The 22,752-nt window shown below is 43.0% G+C and overlaps 1 protein-coding gene across 2 annotated transcripts in view; it reads right to left on the bottom strand.

Annotated features, from left to right (window-relative positions):
• The window catches only part of chrm2a (cholinergic receptor, muscarinic 2a), a 207,159-nt gene that overhangs the window by 75,854 nt on the left and 108,553 nt on the right, over positions 1–22,752 (bottom strand). Inside the window, exon 1 of one of the 2 annotated variants that reach the window (XM_053641680.1) lies at positions 3,100–3,522. The exons of the other annotated variant lie outside the window; for it this stretch is intronic. The gene's annotated coding sequence lies outside the window, so the exon portion shown is untranslated. Of the gene's footprint in view, positions 1–3,099; positions 3,523–22,752 lie in introns of those variants that run through there. 2 annotated transcript variants of the gene reach the window in all.

The raw sequence follows: 22,752 nt of genomic DNA on the forward strand, positions 1-22,752 counted from the left end.
TAAAGAATTAAAGAACGCTTTGTTAGCAGTTCAGAGCTTTGTTATTTTGTATAGTTTTTAAAGAAATCCGTCATTATTTTTTTCTCGGCTCTTATCTGGAATTCATTTTGTAATCCTTATAAATTGTAGACATTTTTCTGCTTATACAGCGATGCTTGGAATTTAAAAGGTAGTAAAGATCGATCGACAGGTTCGCTTTAAACCGTAGTGTTTTATCTCGGCCCCACCGTCCTACAGCAGATAACACGACACTTATAAACGCACTTTCTTCTACGTTAACGCGTGCGCTACGTTCGGCTCGCCCGGGTTGTTATAGAGTAGACGCGCGCGTCAAGGATTTCAACTTAGAAAGGTTCATCACGTAAAGCTTCAGATGTATCCGTTAATTCATTTATGAAGCTGTTTTGCTTTTCTTCGAGACCGCTTCTGAGAAACTGTTCACCGTTATGTATGAACGTCCTCCTAATGGAATTAAACGTCTACACACGCGCATCGCCTCAACAAACCAGCAATACCTTTTTCACACAATTTCCTTCATTTGCATTTTATCTTTAGGAAAGGGGAAAAAAGCAAACGGTGCAATTATCGGTCTTATTAGCACTTAAATATGCAGTACTGTGCAAAAGTCTTCATCATCATAATTTTACCTGCAAAAACATACACTACTAATGGTTGTTTTTTTTTTTTTTACATCAAAGGACTGTCACACCAAATATTGACATTGTTTAGTATATTACAGTTTTACTCCTCTTTAAAGTAGGGTTAAAAAAAAAGAAAGTAGATTCATTATCTTTGAAGGCATCTGTGCTTCACAGCATTAATTTAAACGTGCCCATAAGACGTCTGCACACTCCTTTCTACCTGTATACTCTTTACGTCTCGTAGTATTTATTTCTTTTTTGTGTGTGAAACATACGGCATCTCAAATGGGAATCGATTTCCTTGGAAACAGACAAAAAAAATAAAAAATGAAGCAATGAAATAAAGCAGTTTTGATTTAAACGTCCGTACAGCCTTTTCACTCGTATACTCTCTTCATTCATCAGAGAAGCTTTTTTTTCTCTCTCTCCAGACTTTGCATACAGAATGTACATATTAATTTATAGCACATTTGCAGTCAGATGCAGAACTGAGTGAGTAAATACGTTTGATAACGTATTAGTTGTGATGATAGCCTACTTGATGAGCGCTTAATTGCGTCCCCATGGGCTAAAAGCCTGTAAGTGATAGCTCCGCAGTCCTGGTTCAGTGATCATCATCTGACCACAGCAAATGAGTCTAAATCATCTGAGGAAGACGATAAGCGTGCAGATTGATATTGATTATTGGTTTGTTATTCATCTGGCACGACAATCACACACCAATATAACGCAAACACGTCCATGCGTAAAGCACTCACACACACACTATATATATATATATATATATATATATATATATAGATAGATAGATAGATAGATAGATAGATAGATATAAAAGGAAGTGGTTGCTCCTTCAGAAAAGCCATTTTCGGGTAAAGTGGTAAACTGGCTCAAATATATATATAGACAGTCGGATCAGCAGGATTTTAATTTAAAATAGGACAGGTCGGGTACCATGCCGTGCGCCCGCGCGCGCGCACGCGCACATACACACACACACACACACACACACACACACACACACGCCGCTGCAACCTAGTCAATATAACTGATATTATAAACGTCTCATTCTCACTCGAATATCCGGCTTGTATGCGCACAGCATATCCAATCTCACGAAGAGTCAGATTTTAAATCATTGTGCGTCCCCCCCCCCCGCCCCACTTCCCCCACAAGGACTACTGAAGGCTCAGGGGTCACGACGTCCAGCGCCCCACGAGCTCACGCGGCAAAAAAAAAAAAAAAATTGCGCCAAAATCGATCCCAGGTCCGTTTCCCTCTAAACATCCAAAGCACATGAATAGAGACCCAAACACACACGACACACCAGTGTCCAAGCACACGTCGGAAATGTGCCAAGGGAATAGATAGATATACGACGCAAAAGAGAAGAAAACAAACAAACAAACAAACAAACAAACAAACAAACAAACAAACAAACGTAACACCCGTGTGCGTAAAAAGTGGGATTCTGTTTGGCTTAACGCACTGGGTCATGATGCGGTCATGATGCGTTGAAGATGAAATAACCAAGAAAGTAGGAGAGGTCTCGCTCTCTATCGCTCTGTCTGTGTGTGTGTGTGTGTGTGTGTGTGTGTGTGTTTGGAGAGAGAAAGAGAGAGAGAGAAAGAGAGAGATAGGTAGTATTAATGCAAATAGAATTCAAACAGAGATCCATGGCGAGACTATTCGAACAGGGAGTGTTGTTTATTTATTTATTTATTTACCTGTAGATATGTAACTTGGAATCGAGAGCACTGTGGCTCTTTTGGTTAGATAACCTGGCAACAGAAAACTGCATGCATCTTCTCTAATTCAAACTGTAGGCTAGTGAATAACACAAAACCTGATAACGAGAACGCAAAGCTGAACAAACTGGGTTTACAATTCTACAATCAGAAATAAACTGTATAGGAAAACTCTTCAGGGTAATCTCCTGGTGGCTTTTAGACATTAAAAAAAAAAGACTTGTGTACAGTGGCACATGTGGAGGACATGTCCACAGTGTCCAGCGTGTCCAGAGTGTCCAGCGGACCTGAGCTCAGGTTCTTGGCGCTCTCTCTCTCTCTCTCTCTCCAGGGTACCATGAGATGTCACTCACCGGGTCTAGTCTTCCTCATCACAATATTTCTATCTGGACATTAGACATGAAATGAAACAAACGCGTCTCTACCTGGAACCGAGCAGAGCTTTCACACTGCCATCAGTAGCCTATCAGTTCATCCAGCTATAGAGGTTCTTTGGGGGTGGTGGTGGGGGTGATGGATGAAGCTGTGGAGACTTTACCTAGGAGAACATCGCCACGCGTTTCTATCTCATCAGTGCTTTCAATGCTCATCACTGAATGCGCATTTGATCATTATTTGACCAAAGGGATTAAAACAGCTCACGCTCTATGCACACACCCCCACCCCCCACACACATTGCAAGGTATATGTATATAGTGAGAAGAACCTACATGCTCTCAGGCGCTCTCGCTCCTCGCTTGGTGCGTGTCCGTGATGCCGGGGCTCAATCGGTTCGCTCGGTCGCGCAGTTGCACGTCTGAGGACATGTTGCTCGCGCGGTTGGACTGTGGAAAGACTGAGCGCGTCTATTCGGATTGCTCACGGGTGTGCAGAGAGACAGGCGAAGTAAGTGAGAGCATGTGGGGAGGGGCGACACCGAGAGAGAGAGAGAGAGAGAGAGAGAGGTGCACGCGCAATCATACGCTTTAATTCCCATCTATAGATCAGCCTGAATGTATGACCAGTGATCTCATTTCAAACAGGCACATGGCTGGCACATCACATAAACCCCTATTTACATGCTAGCATTGCTCCTAATTCTGATTCAGCTGTGAAGTTATTGTGACTGGATATATGTTGTAGACTATCAGTTTTAAAACTTCAGTAACTCCTCAGTCGCTCCGTCCCATTGTATATGATAATAAAAGGCCACTTGACATGACTCGACAAAGACCCTGTTTAGACCTGTTGTGGCCTAGGTAAACGGGAAGCGCTGAGTACAGGTGTGAACAGCGTCCGAGGGGTCTCGGAGACGCACTGCGGTCCGATCGTTTGACGTATACAGTCCGTATCATCACAAAACGTTTGTAGTGTGAACGCAAAAGCGTCTCCATGACTGTGTCGTTGCTCTAACCGGAAAAATACGCAACTGCACGGTTGTTTGGAAGTCACGCTGAACAGTAGAGTTCTTCACTGCTAGACTAATGGATAATATAACGATTGGAACAGCTTGTACAAAGTATACGAGATGAAAACGAATGCAACGGAAGACTGACGTAGAGTAATAAACGCACACCACGCCCTTCTTCTACTGGACAAGATGGATGAAATGCGATCACAGAGCGATCACGAGAGACGCATTGAAAATTCCAGGGGTACACGGCTAGGTGTTTCTCGATCTCCTCGCTCGAGACCAGGTGCAAACCGAGCTTTAAAGGTATTGAGTTGAGAAGAGTTTCCAGTCTCAGCACCACAGACAGCGATCACCCAGCGGAGATACACAGGCTGAGAGAGAATCGATTGTAGAGTCGAGCAGAGCAGTGAGTTGATCACCTTCAGCTGTAAAACAACCGCTTTAAGTCTTTCGGTTCGTGTGTTTTTGAAGGCGCTTCACATTCTGATATATTTGACTCAGCTTGTAAACTATTTATTGCACTGGGGAGAGGTATGCCCTCCGGCTTCATCAAAGCACAGAGCACCTCACCGCCAGAACAGCCTTGAGGGATGTAAACTAAAAGACAGAGGAAGGTATGTTTTTAGTCCACAACAAATACCTGAGGGGAGTGCAACTGGAGCATTCCACTGATATATGCTTAGGGAACTCTTACAAAGGGGCTTTAGGAGGTGCTGCATCTCCAGTACCTCTGGCATACAGTATATGCCGCTCGTTCATAGCCCCAAAGGTATAATAAACTACGCCAATATGCTTTGTGATATTATTTGCAAATTCCTAAAAACTAAACGTTCTAAGATAGCGTCAGTTACCTAGTTGTTATACTCTTCTTGGAGGCATGGACCATTTTGCCATCAAACAAACCAAAAGGTGTATTGTTCTCATCTGGAGTACTTCTCAGGAAGTTCTGTAAGCTAATTAAGCAGTGGTTTACCAGGACATGTTTGTTTTGTGTGTGTGTGTGTGTGTGTTTGGTTGTGAGGACTGGTATTTATTGATGACTGAATCGCAGCTGCATTGCTAATTTTCATCCCTCTTTTCGAGTGCACACTGAGACCCACCCCCAGAGGGAGACAACAATCACTAGTGTGGTGAGAATAGCAAGGCCGCAGACCGGGTTATCGACATAAAATGAACATTAAAAGGAAATGACAGCGTATTAGCAACGTAAACAACTCTTTTATGGGCGTAGTTCATATAAAAGTTAATATTATATTTCGTATTGCTAGACTGTTGGATAAATATGACATCATTTTGGAAGAATGCAATATAGCCAACTACCATACTACCATCACTACTTGATCAACAGCGTATAAATCTGGTTTGGAAGACGTCGATAGTAATATAGGAAGTCATGAAAAGTTTGTTTATGTTACATGACAACTGATGTTGAGCGTGACTGCTGGAACACCTCAAAACGTTTCTTAGATTTCGAAAGTCTGCTATAATTGGCACAGAATATAAAACGGCATGTCAACCAAATGTTATTTCTCCAGACAAAATCTTTGGCGTAAATACTCTTTCCATCTCTCTCTCTCTCTCTCGCGCTCTCTCTCTCTCTCGCGCTCTCTCTCTCTCTCGCGCTCTCTCTCTCTCTCTCTCTCTCTCTCTCTCTCTCTGTCTCATGTTGTTGCCAGAAGCAAATCACAGCAAGCTCAGGTGGGCAGCAATCAAGGGACTTACTGCACCTTCAGTAGAATAAATAGCATATGTCTGGTGTAGCACTTTTCTGAGAAATAGAAATTAATTCAAAATAATTTGGAATCCCTTGGAGATTTCGGGTAACATCACCAGTTGACTGAAGTCCAATGTAGGAGAGTTATTCGTGGTCATTGTTGGTTTATAGCTTGTGTGTTATAGGTTATAATGTGTCTTAAACAAATGGACAATCGATAGTGTTTTTCTTTCTCGATACACTGATGAACAGCACATCCTGAGTCCAAGTGGGTGTTACAGAGCAGGGGAAACCCTAAGACATGCAGGACACGCGGTTCTCCAGGACAACACGCGAATATAAAATATTCTTGGGTTCCGTGATGTATAGGCATTAGGTCTGGATGCATTAGGTCTGGATGCTGTCATGCTCAGCACGGCAAATTGGGTTAAACTGGTGTGAAATGCAGCCGTTTTTATACCACAGTGCATGTTTGATTTTCAGTATCACCTCGTTGGACTAGGCATACAGCATAGTATTTTCATATAATTCAATTTGGCTCACCCTTTTTTATGCTATTTCTAATACAAAGTACTGTTTTTATGCCAAACTCCAAACATTTCCTGGTAGATTTGGTCGACACCATCAGTACTAACCAAAGTAGCACCATCTAGAGCAACTCCAATCCACCCAGATTCCTTAATCTTTGTTAAAGGAAGTTGACCTTTATTCTGTCCGAAATTAATTAATTGGGCACTGTATACACAAAGAGAGCAGTATTAACACAGTTAGCCCAAAGCTACACTAGAAAAATGTCACGGAATTTACTTTAAATTCAAATCTGTACATCAGTTGAACATGAACGCACGGAGATACATTAAAATAATTTGTTTTTGTACATCCAACATGATCTGATCAAGTATTTTCAAAGCCCTGAATAAAATCAAACCCTGTACTTTTTTTTTTTCTCAGTAAACAATGTCGACTGGAGATCGTCCAAGCCTGAAGGACTATGAAACTCTCTTTATTGAAAAATTCCTAAAAATGAGATCGACGCTATGCATCCTTGAAAATCGGTCAGTGAAGTAATCAGCAGGTAATCGCAGAGGATGCCACATGTACTTGTACTCCCTCTCTTTATATCTACCTTTTTCTCTGAACTGTTTGAACTCACATGATGGCGGTCCTGAAAGCAAAATTTGGTGCTCCTCCAAGGCCTGTTCTGGTGTAATTTCCTTGTTTCAGTGAAAATTAGAGCAAGGTCAGCTATTCTACAAAGCCTCTAGGATGCACATTTTGTACTGAAATTTCTGCTGATCTTCAGAGGCATATGGATGAATTAAAATCACTCAAGTCCTGTCTCCATGAGACTGGGCTTACATTTTGAGTGCAATACCCTGCAGTATGCAATCAAACTGTTGTCTTGGCCAAACCTGGGGAACACTGAAATTTATCCACCAAAGAGTCAGCTATGGCTTCAGAAATTGTAGGAGCTGAAGGTTTGGCATTAAAAGCCCAGCAATCACTGTTCACTTGGCCTCTGAGGAAAACCAAAGTCGCCAATGAAGCATAAAAACTGTGATTAAAAATGTGCTACTAGGTCCATCTACTGTAGCACGCCGAATTGAATTACTGTCTGAAGACCAGACCTTGGTGCGAATACTTCTCAATGCAGCTGAATGAATCAATGTGACAGACGCTGCACAGCTAATGGTTTTTGTTCATATGATATTTGAGGATTCTTCTACCGAAGAAGATTTTCTCACGCTCAACACGAGGGGTGGGGGATGAGGGGGTGTTCATTGGGAATATTCAAGTGCTTTCCTCATGAAAAAAGCTGGTGGCTATCACAGCCATCTCCAGTAATGCGATACGCATCGTCAGGCTTCATTGCTCTTGTGCTGCAACAATCCAGATTTCCCAGAGTTTGTCAGTTACTACTGCGTAACATTCATCATCAAGCGTTAGCTCCTAAAGTACTGGATCGATTTTGCTTACATTATTCTGCAGGCTGACGTGTGCTGACGGAGTCGAGGAAAAGATTAGACATGAGGAACGTGAGGCACGACAAACTCACAGATGTTTGGTGTCTGTGAAATTTGGGATTTCTAACATACTCGACGTTAACGCTCAGCAAACTGAACTACAAGTTGCAAGGAAGAAATAAAATAAATCCACCACATGATCAGTGGAATGATCAGGTTGAGCATTTACTTTGCTCATGTCAAGAAAATGAAAACAGGAACTGACTGACATCGATGACTGTTGCATTCATTGCAAACCTGCTCCATATGCACTCATATTCACCCATATGTGTCTGGTAACATGTACAACACCCCTGATTTCTTGCCTAATATTTGCGCACCTAATTGGGACTTTTGTCAAGAAGCCGTTCTTCTTCCAGACCTCAATTCGTACTTTCTCATTATAGCCAACATGCGCTCTTGTGGCAGCTTTGTTAAATCCAAGCACACAGCTTTCTCATTGTCTGTTTTATTTGCAGAGAAGCCTATTTTTCAAGAGACTTTAGTTAAATTAAAGTGGGTTTACTGAGCCAGTCGAGACAAAAACTCTAAAACAAGGTTCCTGTTTCTTGGTCCTTGTTCAAGTCACTCCGGAAAGCCTAAAACTTTCAATCAAAGTCAGAGCTGCAAATGTTTTGAACTCGTATGTCATTGTAACGTTAGGCATTAAAAGGTCCAGGTACTATATTTGACAGTACTGTGAAGGTAATGGTCAACTGGATCAATATACTGGAAAATTTACCATTATTATCAATACAGATGACAGAATTCCAGACTCGTGCTAGATCTTACCGTTCTTGCTTCCCATGGTAATGCGAACAGATACGTTCACGTGATTCCATTATGTACACTGGGGTAGTGGTGGATCAGTGGTTAAAGGTTCTGGGTTTCTGATCAGAAGGTCAGGAATTCAAGCCCCAGCACTGCCAAGCTACCGCTGCTTAGCCCTTGAGCAAGGATCTTAACCCTCAACTGCTCAGTTGTATAAATGAGGTAAATGTAAGTCGCTCTGGATAACGGCGTCTACCAAATACCGTGAACGACACATGGAATAGCTGGCTCCAAACTTGTAGGGCTCCTGTGTTTCACGCCTGAGATAATTCTTTAAGACCTGATTCTACATGCAAATTCTTTTGGGTAATTAGAAATCATTAATGAATTAAGAACTCTATAAAGAATTCACTGCACATAGATAACTCACGCGCACGGTGGCTTAGTGGTTAGCACGTTCGCCTCACACCTCCAGGGTCCGGGGTTCCCACTGGGGCCATGGGGCCATGTGTGTGCGGAGTTTGCATGTTCTCCCCGTGCTCCGGGTACTCCGGTTTCCTCCCTCAGTCCAAAGACATGCATGGTAGGCTGATTGGCGTGTCTAAAGTGTCTGTAGTGTATGAATGGGTGTGTGGGTGTGTACGTTATTGTGCCCTGCGATGGACTGGCACCCTGTCCAGAGTGTACCCCGCCTTGTGCCCCATGCTCCCTGGGATAGACTCCAGGTTCCCCACGACCCTGAAAAGGAGTAAGCGGTAGAAGATGGATGGATTATTCACAAGCGTTTATTGATAAGTTCCACTTAATAAAATGGGCTCTTCATCCCAGCAACAGTTTTTGGTTTCTGTAGGCCTTGTAATCAGGCTGAAATAGTTCCTTGTCCATGCATAATTTCACAGCGTGTACATCTGTTTTTTTCCCCGTTACTGCTGGTTGCAGTGCACTAGCTATTGCTGTATCGCAGTTTAAGTTCTCTGATGTCTCTTTTACTGTGAGTTTCATCTTTCAATGGACCTCAACACTAAGGCCAATTCTCAAAGCTCATGAATGAGTCATTTCTGACTCTCTCTCTCTGACTCTTACTCCTGTTTGCCCTCTCTATCTCTCTAATCTAGTCTACTTGTCTTCTGTTTATCTTTTTATCTATCTCTCGATCTCAATCGAGTGCAACCTTGGCTCTGTGCATCAATAAACTGAGGTAAGGATTACATATCATTCTTATTTTTAAAGGGAAGCTGTCAATACTCATCCTCAGAATGAGATATCGGAGAAATCTGAGAGAATACATATGCCTTCTGTAGCAGCTGTCATTCAAAAGTGCAGCGCTATTAAATCTTTCCATTCAGTTCAGTCGATTCATTTCACATTCCATCGTTCGACAGTATGCAATCCAAAAGTGATGTCTCTATAATCACACTGAAAAGCCATGGAACATCCTAGATGTTATTGGAAATATAAAGGCCAGGCGAATCAATTTATATATTGATAATACAATGAAAACTCAAGTACATAATGCCGATATATCGTTGAGAAATTTCCACGACCTGAAGGTAGTCAACAAGCAGGAAAATGTATGATTCGGCCATCGGAACAACGGACCAGATGTCCACTGAATATAATCTCTTTCTCTAACGGTATATTGGAACATGGTTTCCAAATGGTGCTCCAGGAATTGCTTTTGCCGTAGAGTAGGTTTTTGGTATATGCTTGTTCTTGTTAGTGAGTCTAAGTGTCTATATGTTAGATTGCTTAAATTGACACACTGTCCCTCAAGGAAGACATGCATCAAGCAGAGAGCTAAATCATAGAGAGAGAACACGTTTCAACATTGGTCTATTATACAGTTTGTGCTGTCATGAAGTTATCAGTATGGCATTCAAAATGGAAAACATTAACTTATTCCAGTATGCATAGAATAAACAATAGACATAAGAATTGCATGTGGTTGCATTTTTTTTACCTTATGTTGCTATAAACATTATAACAGTTTCAATAGTGGTAGCTACTGCTGAGCACTGCTCCACAAGCGTTTGTTTACAACGAGGATCTGAAGAGAGGGCAAGCCCAGGAGAGTGTGCCAAAGTCGATTGAATAAAAAATTGAATAAAAGTCTATTCGAATTGAATATCGAATAAATTGAATAAACAAAGTCTCAGACCTGGGGACTTTGAAAATGATTGAATGAAACAAAATGAGCTCCGAGGCAGTGCCTGCAGTGGGTGTCATTTTAGAAAGAAATAGAGCTCCAGATTTGACCAAAACGCCTGATGGTTAGAGCATGGTGCGTGTCGGTCACTGCGATCTGGAGCTATCAAGCTATCTGTCACTTCTCGAATGTAAGTGATTCCTGTTTTGGTAACGACACTTGATCTTCACAAAAGAATGCGATCATGTGACCAGCATGCTCTCTATATATTTTCACTCTATGGCATCAAGAACACTCCTCTTTACTGAAACCCATGTGGTGGACCGAACTACTTAACAGCTGAGTCCTGCCTATTCACAAAGCAGGTGAATAAGCACTGATGACTGATCGTTATCAGTTTGTAGCTGTAAATGATGACTTATTACGCCTGCCAAGGTAAAGTTTTAGGCCCGCTGCTCTTTTGTCTCTATATGCTGCTTTCTTTTTTTGCAAAGGGACAGAAAAGTAGAGAGATATATTTTTTTCTTTTTTCCTTTGAGGAAGTCGAGAGTTTTTAGGAGCGTTGACACAAACAACCGGCACACGGAATTTGCTGGAGATAAGTTCGATGACGTGGTTTACAGGTGCCGTTTTTATAATCACGCAATGCAAGAAATGCTACGTCACCTGACCACGGCAGGCCTATAAATAGGCGTAGATACTATAAATGGGCGCTTCCCAGAGGGTGAAGCTCACGTAACGTTGAGTTCCATTTGAAAGGGAACAGACTTCATGTGAAAGCTGCAATGAATTTCCTGGTTACACAATTGCACCTTTTGACCATGTAGTACACATTTATAGAAGGGATTTATTTATAATCGCACTATCCCGTGTCACCCAGATGAGGACGGGTTCCCTCTCAAGGTTTCTTCCTCATTTCCTCTCAGGGAATTTTTCCTTGCCATCGTCGCCTCTGGCTCGCTCAGTAAGGATAAATTCATACATTTAAAATGTATATCCTGAATGTAGTTCTCCCCGTGCTGCGGGGGTTTCTTCCGGGTACTCTGGTTTCCTTCCCCAGTCCAAAGACATGCATGATAGGCTGACTGGCAAAAAAAATAGTGTCCGTAGTGTGTGAGTGTGTATGTGATTGTGCCCTGCGATGGATTGGCACCCTGTCCAGGGTGTACCCCGCCTTGTGTCCGATGCTCCCTGGGATAGGCTCCAGGTTCCCCGTGACCCTGAAAAGGATAAGCGGTATAGAAGATGGATGGATGGATGGATCCTGAATGTATTTATATCTGTAAAGCTGCTTTGTGACAATGTCTGTTGTTAAAAGTGCTAAACAAGTAAAATTGAATTGAACTGAATAATAAAACCTCCTTGCTGTACTAACCTGTTTTAGTAATTCCTCTCTCTCCAACTGGGGTTTAGCTTGATAGTACTCTTAGTCACTGACCTATTTTAGCATTTTTTTTAAAATGGAGACTACAAAGCACTTCTGTAAGTAGCTGTGGATAAGGGGGTCTGCTAAACGCTGCAAATGTGTGATACTACTGAACAGTCAACATGAATTCAGTTTACATGCATGTGCGCATCCAAATGGTTTACTGTGGAATATAACAGTTAGCCAACAATACGATCAGTATAGAGGAGAATAAAAGGAGGCTGGAAACCTGCCTATGTGGTTTGTTTACTTAACATACATGGTGTAAAATACAGCTTTAGGCATGTGTCCATTCTGTAGCCTCTATGAATAATGCACATGCACACTGTCACATGTGCAGTTAAAGCTGATTTATGCCCTTCTAAGGGACTTTAAGGGAATTTACAGTACCTACAGCCTGATGTTAACAGAATCTCAAGCTTACAGAGGAGTTATGGGTGGGTTATGAGTATAACTGTGGTTACTGTTAAAGCTGGCAGAATCCCAAACAACAAAACCACTGAGCAGATAGTCAATATCAATCTCCTTTTCCAGAAGCATACGGACATGGCTTATAACCTCTTCAAGGATCTGATCCAGGAATGCAATTCAAATCAGTATTGATGTATAACTTGAATTAATTTAAATTACTTTGACGTAGATGCCAATTTTTCATTTTATGGTAGAATAGATTGCAGCGAGCGGTTGGGAAAAGTCACTGGTGTTAATGGGTTCAGCTGTTGTTTTGGCAACATTAGTTGAAACGTTGTGATCTGCTCAATCAACACACCTGTGCCTTCAGGTGTTTTGTGTGTGCAACAATTGAGTGTGTGTGTGTGTGTGTGTGTGTGAGTGCAAAGTGTACTGCAGTGCTCTCCCTGCCCGAAGCAGTTTTCCTGCTTTATTAATGTTTCATTTTCAGCAAAATGGAAGCAACGAACGTACTTACCGGTCCAAACTTCATTCTTCATGCTTTGCGTTTGGGATTATGGTGTGTTTTGGGCTGTTGTAGCATACACTTCTCTTGTTTTATCATGTATGAGCAAAACTGACCTTCTCCTTGCCCCTTCCACCTTTTCAGATAGCACCATTTAGCCTGATTTGCCTGATAGTGCTTGTATGTGTACCACGACTATTTATTATATATGAGCGATTTAATTGAGTTCGTTTCAAATAGCACTGCTCTCACTCTCATGTGGTTCCACTGAAACGTTGGAACAAACAAACCGCATTTCCCACAAACCTGGGTCAAATATCTCGTCACATGAACACAAGATTCAATCAACCAATGTTCAACTCAATCCATGTTCAAGGTCACCAGATATCTAATCACAGACACCTGCTTGCAATCAGCACAAATTTATAAACACCGGACAGTTTTTTTTTCTTCGTAATCCTACCTTCTGCTTGATAGTCTGATATTTCTAGTATTAGAACGTTGTTGTTGTTTTTTAAAAACATTTCTGTTTTTGTAGTACTTTACATGCTCTTTGGATTTAGTCTGTTTGTGAATCGTCTTACCTTTTACACGTTCTATGGTTGGATAGATCTGGCCACTGGGTGCAATATTTGTGAGAAGTGCTTGGACCCCACAGATCGCTTCTTGAAGCTATCTGTTGAGTTCGATCCAGACAATTGCAACCTATTTACATTTCTATGTTCACATGAAGAAATTGAGCTGAAATTGAAATACAATAGAATGCAATCGAAAGCCAGTGAGATTTCACTTTCGGTATCTTTTTCAACAGTGTTTGTGCTTTAGACCTACACGGAACAGCATAACGGGACTAAAAACTCTTGGTAAAAGTATTTGGCATGGTTATTTTTAGAAGCGGTTTCTGCAGTGTTGAATACTGAAATAGCAAAATTACAACATATTAAAAAAAATGTATGAAGAGAGAGAGAGAGAGAGAGAGAGAAGAGGGAAAGGCACTGTGCATACATGCAAAAATAGCAAGTTCATTCAAACTTGGATAGTTAAAGTTTTATGCTGCGGAACTTGGAAGCATGGTATTTTGCAGCATGACGGCTTGTGTGAGAAGACAGAGACAGATTGAAATTTGACAGGAGAGATTGCTACAGTACACTGCTCCCACAGACCTGCCAACCAGCTAATCACCTGTCAGCCATTGCTAAAGCACATGTAACATGTAATGTTTTCTATGGCTGTAATACCGGATCCTAAATCAGATATCTTACTCAGAGATTTTTTTCAGTCTTTTTCACACATTGAAAACATTTCGCTTTAGAAGAGAGTTGAGTGAACTTTAAAGGATGTTTGTCTGAGGTCTTCATTCTGTTTGGCCAGACGATGTTCTATATAATTGTCTAGAACTTTATGTTGATGTGCTCGTTCTTATACGTTATTGTTTAGTAACAACGAATTCGCTGGGATTTGCCTGGCAGATGCTCCAGACTTACAGAGAAGTTTGTGTTTTGTGGTTCCTGGGCCACATGACAAGCTGTCTGTTATCTTATTAACTTCAGGAGGGAGAAAAAGAGAGGCTGGTGAGGGACCGGATGTTTATTACTGCTGTAACATAAGAGATAACGGACACTAACTTGCTTTGTGGCATTCATTAACATTAAACGTATGTACACTGTATAATCATTGGGAAATTGCTGTGTTATAAGAGGAGGGAAAAAAACTGCGTGCAGTTGTCGGAAAATAAGGGCGGTAAGAGCACCATGACACCCCATCGTTGATTATATTCCGAGAATAGTATTCCTCTCCTCTCACCCTATCCAGACCGGTATGTATTGGATTCGGTGGGAGTATTAGCCTAACACACTGGACTGGTATCAGATATAATTCATCCATTGACTTGTAAGATGCAAAAAGACCTTAACGTGGCTACTTCCTTCAGCAGAATGAAGGTAGAGCTGCTCTTAATAGAAACACAGGAATGTATTCCCCCACACACATTTATTCCAAAGAATGTTACTAGCAACAGAAATAAGTAGAATTAAAAACATGCATTTATACACATGACCTGCCTTTTAAACCTCTATTGGTTGAGGAAGAGAGGCAGAGAAGAACAAAAGTGATTATCTAAAAGGGGGCGGGACGGGGGGTGTTGGAGAGCGAACAGACTCCTTTTGTCTCAGACTTAAATAAGGAATAGCAATCGATAGTGCGAAACAGAGCAAGACAGGCGTAAGGAAATTGAAAATTATTCTTGGTGCATATTGGAGGCGCGAGTATGGCAGGGAGATCTCAGGTCTCAGCTTAGAAGAGCTCAGATTGCAGCAAGAGCCAATCTCAGCATGGGCTATATTGTGTGTGTGTATGTATGTGTGTGTGTGTGTATGTGCGTGCACTCTCCGATGGCTTGACAGAAATTCTGATATGCTTCACGGCCATCTATTCTCCACTAAGCCTATCAACTCAAGTATTAAAAATAGAAACTAACGAATGTAAAGTTTTTTTTAATCCAGCCAACTTCCTGCATGTTAAGTTATAAAACTAAAAGGAGGAAGCAAGTGAACAAGATTATATAACTTATATATAACTTATACAATATGATATATGGTAAAGTGATCAAATTTGGAACATGCAGCTGCTATGATTAGAACTGCTCATGTATTAATCATACAAGCAAAAAATGTTACGTTAAATGTTACTGCTTTTAACTACTAAGAACTACTAGTTTATTACTCACAAAATACAGTGTGTTAGTGGACTTTCATGATAAACTAAGCATTAATTACTGAAATTATGGCTCTTTTATAATAACTACTGATTATTAACTGACCGCATTAGCATTAATTCACAATAGCTAAGCCTTACCTTCCTCCTGGACATCTACTACCTGATAGACTATATGGCCAAAAGTTTGTGGACACCTGGCCAATCACACATGCTTGATGAACATCCCATCCCAGATTTAATCCTCCTTTTGCTGTTATAATAACCTACACTCGTCTGAAAAGGCTTTTTGGGGGAACAGTTTGGGTAGGGCCCACATATGGGTGTGATGGTCACCTGTCCACAACCTTTTGGCCATATAGTGTATACGTTAACCTATTCCAATACGTTTTTGTCTAAAACGTAAATGTCTGTATGAGTTATTATAGGTCTCCTTGGAGCAGGCTCAGAGTGGTGTTTTATTTAGCCAGAATAAAATACAGGGTTGTAAGGTAGCAATGAGAAAATATGTTCTCCATTATTGTCACGATTTCCCCTCGCGCTAAGCGCTGGAGCTTCCAGGTTTTTCAGTGACATTGTCTTTGTTTACTTACTACACGTGCATCTGTTATGAATTCTCCGCCTCTGTACTGTCATTGGCTGTTTCCCTTACATGTCATTACCGTATACAGCTGTTCTGTGTTATCTCCCTGATTATGTTTAGTATTTAAACCCCTCGTGTCTCACTGTTCAGGGTGAAGTATTGCGTGAGTGTTACCACCGTACCAAGCCTTGGGCATCGTTTACGTGACATAGTTTTGATAGTTCTCGTCCTCGTTATTTGATTCTTGCTCAGTCTCGTTTATGCCCATTTACCAATCGCCTGCCCTATTGCCTGTTTTTTAACCACGCTATTGTCTCATGTTTTGGATTTGTTTACCTGCTGCTTTTTAATAAAACTCTTATCTGCACTGGCATCTGTCCTAACCTCCATTACATTCAATTACATGACAGAATATTTCACCTGAACATAGAAGCAGCAGGAGAGCGAGGAAAATGTCACGCCATGGGGATGTCATCCATGGGGTTGGCTGGCCACAATTCATATCAGTCCAGTTTCCCCAGTGGACTGACATAGACCTCCCGGATCCGAATTATGGATTGTGTGACTACCCAAGGAAGTTCATGTTCCACTGCCAAATGTACTTTTCAAGCCTGGCAAACCCCAAGCCAAACAAGAGGCAGTGGCTCAGGTTCATTGTGTCCAGGCTTTATGGCAGGCCATAATGATGACATCCCCATGGCGTGACACATTCCTTGCTCTCCTGCTGCTTCCATGTTCAGGGGAAGTATTCTGTCACATAATTGAACGTACCATTGAACTGTACTGTACCATTGGTAGTCCAATGGGCAGAGCATCTTACCAGTACAGGGTCCAGCACCCTCACCAATGTAACTCAGTTTGAGGAACTATTTCTAAAGGAGTTTGGGAATCCAGGGCAGAACTGCAACCTGGATGAACTTTTGAGAGGAGTCGGTGTGATGGCCAAGCCTGATCTGTCGTTCCACACTTTCTATGAGTGGATCGACAGGGCGGCATCCACAGCTCAGCTTTAGCCCCCAGCCGACAGGGCGGTGGTGGTGTTGACACAGACCTGCAAAACTGAGGGTTGCTGTAAAGAAGCCCAGCTACAGTGTCCAACCTGTATTAAACTCAGGATACCAGTATCCCACTTCTGCTCTCAGGAATGTTTCAAGGGCAGCTGGCGTGCCCACAAATGGCTCCACAAGAGAGCAAGAGCAGAGCTCCAGCTTGAGACCCACGAGGTGGTCTCCCCTGCAGAGCTCCAGCTGGAGGTCAATGTGCTGACCTCCGGTCCAGAGCGCCAGCTTAAGACCCACAAGGTGGTCTCACCTGCTGAGCTCCAGCCGGAGGTCAACGTGATGACCTCAGCTCCAGAGCTCCAGCTTGAGACCCACGAGGTGGTCTCCCTTGCAGAGCTCCAGCTGGAGGTCAGCACACTGACCTCCGGTCCAGAGCTCCAGCTTAAGACTCACAAGGTGGTCTCACCTGCCGAGCTCCAGCCGGAGGACAACGTGGTGACCTCCTCCCCAGAGCTCCAGTATGAGGTCAATGAGGCGACCTCCCAAGCCACGTTCCTGTCCAATGTCGACGAGGCAGCCTCCCAAGCCATCTACCTGTCTGAGGTGGACGAGGCAGCCTCCCAAGACATGTTCCCCCCATTTCACTGTGTACATCCCTGCCCCCTCTTGCTACATGGAGGACATCGCTCCCCCCTCTTGCTTAGCGAAGAATAATTATTTGTGCTGCACCTTCTACAATCTGCACTTGCATCTCCCAATCATGACAGGCAGATAAGTTTGCTAATGTTAAGCTTTTATTTATAGAAAGATGCAAAATTGTCTGCCAATAGAAAAAAATTCTAAAGCTTGCTAAGATGTCTTTTGCACTGCACATTTTTGTTCCAAGATGAAGTCCAGGAAATGTTCTACGCAGAGCAAGCAGATACTGTATGCTACTTCTAAAGAGTTATCCATTATTACACATTTTATTACTGTTATACAACAGTCTATGAAAATCTGAGCAAGGAACAGGTTACCAATGAGTTCACTGTATAAAGTGACTTCAAAACATTTAGAAACATGTCACTGAAACCAGAGTGGCTAGAGACCCTAGCACTTCTGATGTTCATGGATATTGGCATCCTGCTTCTTGTAAATATTATGGTGTAGCAAATAGATGGGTGATGTTCCTTCTTGAACACTTCCTAGATTGGCGGTGAATTCCTACTCTAGAGTGACAGTTTCTTCCACACAGGCTAGACAGAAAGGGCAAAGGGCCTGGGCCTGCTCTCATTTATTCTGTCTATATTAGCAACTTGCTCCACCATTCTGGTGTTTTCTGCCATTTGAATAGCTTCCAGAACTGCCAGCCCCCCCGGCTGCCAAGCATCTGCAGTGTACTCTCAGCTACCAGCAGACATCTCTGAATCTGAGATAAGGGCATCCAACTGGTCTTGTGCCCTCTGCAATTAAACCATATAGCAGGTCCTTGGGCATGCAACCAGGGACCATATGCCTGACACATCCAAGCTACCTAAGACATCTCTGAGAAGGGCAAAAATGCTAGGGATGTCTCTGTGCTGTTGTCTTGCCATGGAATGTGCAGTATCCACCTTAAGTAGTGTAGGTGGAAGCTATTCAACCTTTCCTGGTCTGTGCACAGTAAGTCATCATATGCTTCACTGCTGTAGAGGAGAGAGCTAAGAACACAGTCCCTGTATCCTTTTCTCACTCTGATGTGCTGTGCTTCACTGAGACCTGGCTCAGTGAGTATATCCCGGACATCACGCTACAGCTCGCTACAGCTCACTACAGCTCGCTACATGGAGCTTTGGGGAAGTAAAGAGTTGGCAGAATCTGCTTTTAAATCAACCAAGGTTAATCTACAGATGTCACGGTGCTAATGAAACCAAGCAGTCCAAACCTGAAATTACTTTTCATAAATTGTTAACCATTTCACTCCCTGTGGGAATTCTCCTCCGTCATGCTGGTAGGAGTTTATATTCCACTTCAAGCATGCATGCCTGAGGCATTGCAAGCTGTTGCAGAGCAGATCACCAGTGTTGTGCACAACCAGACAGACTCTGTTTTCATGATTTTAGGGAATTTCAAAAGAGATTCTCTCATCCACGAACTGCCTAAATACAGACAGCATGTTATCTGCTCCACCAGGGATGGTAACATTCTAGACAACTGCTACACTTTATTAAAGGGTGCATATTGATCTGTTCCCCCTGCAGCTCTAGGTATCTCTGTTCACTGCACAGTCAGTCTTCTCCCAACCTACAGGTAGAAGTTGAAGTGTGCCAAACCTGTAGACAGTACTGTGGATAAATGGACTAATGAGTCAAATGACACATTTCAAGACTGTCTGCAAAACATTGATGGAGTGTGTTTGAGCATGTCACAAGCAGTCTGGGTGAATACAGTGACACTGTGACAGCTTACATCGGCTTCTGTGAGGACAGATCTGTGTCCCCAGAAAGACTTACATTAATTACAATAATGACAAGCCCTGGTTCAATCCCAAACTGAGACAGGTACATCAGTCTAAAGAAGAGGCATATAGAAGCGAAGACTGGTTGCTTTACAACCAGGCAAGGAACACTATAAATGGAGAGATCAAAGCTGCCGAAAAGAGCTATCCCAGAAAGCTGAGTAGTATGCTTTCCATCAACGAGCCATCAGCTGTGTAGAAAATCCTGCAGATGCACCTGCTGCACTCAGCACCTTAAACAATTCTCACCAATGTATGCATGTGCAGGTGGGTGGTGGGTGTGCTCGGTTAATGCGGGTAGGAATGTGTGCTATTGTACTACTGTGTAATGTTTGTCACTTAGGTACACTGTACGCTGCAAATTCCTTGTATGTGTAAGCATACCTGGCCACTGATGCCTGATTTTGATTCTGATTCTGCATCACTTGATATAAACTATCCTTAATAATTGAAAAATATGGGTGGGAAACTGCAACATTAGGCTGAATTTGTTGCTCATCAATTACTCTCACTTGGTCAAAGGCGTGCCTCAGGACATTGTCACGAGGGAAAGAGCCCTCCCCACCTTCCATGTCCCACTGACACAGAGCTGAAATTGATGGCCATGGCACCATTTCCCCAGCCAATGTTGTGCACATTCCACTCCGTGCCTTGCTCCTACTGGAACAGTTGTCAGAAACAGTTCTTGTAACACCTGGCCAATTTGTCCCAAGAATTAGTCATTGAGTGAAACAAGGACTTCTCTATCCTTTTGCTCCCTTAATTTAATACTAGCTGGCACCATCAGATACTCATGAACATTCCTGTGCACACACCTCACCTTCACCAATCATGCAGTAGCCAATGCCCCTGCAGGATCCACCCTGCCATTCCTGTCAGGGGTCAAGCAATGAACTGCTCTAGTACCACCAGCTCCGTGGTCTGTTCTGCATGCCGCTCCTTTACCATCAACCACCAATGAAAGGAGTCCTTTAGCTGCTGTACATATTACTGTAGATAGGGCAGCCAAAATCAGTGACCTTCAGCAACTAAAAGCTTGGGTGGTACTCCACTGGTGTACTCCAGCTACATCCTTGGTGGCAGCTGGTGAATGGCAAGCTGGGCTTCCCCTGATAGCCAAGGGAAGAGTCAAAGAATCTAGTCATCCTCCAGCCATTCCCATGCAGCTGACGCATACTTGAAAAGCTCAATGAATTCCTCTGGATCGTTGGTGGAGGCCATCTTGGTATGATGTTGCCAAGTGGGGAGGCTTCCATGGTGGCATCTGTGTCCTCGTTGAGCCCAGGTTTCAGCACCACTGTAGAACTGGGTCCGGCTCCTATGCTGTGTGTATGGGTGCAGAGGCAGAATTTCAGGAAAGCTCCATGCTCGCATTTATTTTCACACTTTTCAGCACAAACAAAAGGGGTCATTCAAGTTCAAAGTTCAAGTTCATGCTCTGTGTTTTGTGTGTGTTTACGTGTGTGTTGCGTGCACCGCCAGCTATGCCACTCTCTCTCTCTCTCTGGATATAGCAGCTACTGAAAGCGCAACAAAACACACAGAAGTAGACTGTAATAAGACACAGGTGAGGATCATCCTGTGTTACTTGCTAGTTCAACCCACCTCCTCTCCATCTGCAGCTGATGCTTGTCAATGCCTCTACTGGCACACTAGGATTTGCTGAGCTCTTCCATTGCTGGCAATGAGTCTAGCTGTGCTATGACTGGCAGATCTGTAATGATATCTAGGGCAGCACTTGTGACTACATTTTGGGTTTCATACAACCCCAGGTAGTGCTGAACCCAGTGTTTCAGGTGTTTGCCTTTATCAGAGATGAGTGGTTTTATATTTCACTGGGGCTGTTTTGGAGACTGTGGGTCCAGTGGCTTTCTTTATGCCCACACACATTCCTATAGCATCCCCAGTGTCTGAAGCTGCCAGGATGGTGTTGCATAGACAGCTGTTCACACAATGGCAAGCAGTCTGCTGGGCTTTTCTTCTTGCTGACCTGAGCATTGCATGTGCTTGTTTTGGCAGTCTTCTCTTGGCCACTGTTTCCATTTACTCTGACTTTGCAGACAACTGAATTGTATTGGAGTCACTGAGTTGGCACCACCTGTATGATATGTTGTGGTCATCAGGGATGTTGACTGCCAAGGCTTCCTCAAGTTAGTCAGCAAGCTGCTGGCCCTTCTTTCTAGAATAGTGAATCTTTCTGGCCACAAAAGAATGGGCTGTATTGCAGTCAGCACTGTGGTACCTGCGGGTATAGAGCACACTTCTTACAAGTCTGCATGCCAGGTGATGGTACCAGTGGCAGGAATGAGGGTGTCTCCATTAAACCTCGTGGAGCTTTTTGAAATGGAAGTATGTGTTTGCCACATATGAACGTAGCACAGTTCAAGCAGCCTTTGTCCATTTTCCATTCTACTTCCCGGCCTAGGTGTCTCAATGCTAGGAGTGAGCTTTTGATCAGTTGATAGCTGCAAACCGGAGTGATGGCCAGATTGTTTTGTCATAAGCTCAGGAACAAGGGGACCAAGATGCAGAACACCGACCAGACACAGGAGTTCAGGGTTAAATGGGTGTTATTGAGGGCTTGAGGAAGTTGGGGTGCGTGGGAAAGGAGTGTGATAATGTGTCGTCAAGGTCGGACTAGAACTTGAGTCTACAGCATGAGATTTACAGCGTTAGCAGCGTGAACGCCAAGTGCAGAGTCAATGGACCATGAGTGAGGCAAGGCGGAGCTAGGCATAGCAGGAAGTGAGCAGACATACAGCGTGAGCAGTGAACCTAGAACACAAGGAGAAAAACACAGGATAACTTGACAGTGAAAACACTGGACATAACATGAAAGTAAATGCAAGGAAGGCCGGCAGTGTACCGCACTGAAGCCAGAACAATCTGGCGATGAATGGCTGAAGAACCAGCGCTTATAAACACTGCAGATTGGGTGAGCAAATGAGGATCGGGTGTGATCAGTCTGTGATCAGGCACGGTGCAAACTGAAGTGCTGCGCCCAGTGACACACACACACACACACACACACACATACACACACAAACACAAACACACACAAATACAAACACAAACACAAACAGATGCAAGAGGGAGAGAAAACACAGGAAACACACGGAAGGGAGAACACAGGGGAAATTGGGAAACTGGCCAGACCACGACAATTTCCTTTTGAGCAGAATAAAACAAGATGAAAGCGCAGTGGAAGAGCTTGAAAGAAGG

Source organism: Ictalurus furcatus, chromosome 14 (assembly GCF_023375685.1).
Source record: "Ictalurus furcatus strain D&B chromosome 14, Billie_1.0, whole genome shotgun sequence".
NCBI lineage: Eukaryota > Metazoa > Chordata > Actinopteri > Siluriformes > Ictaluridae > Ictalurus > Ictalurus furcatus.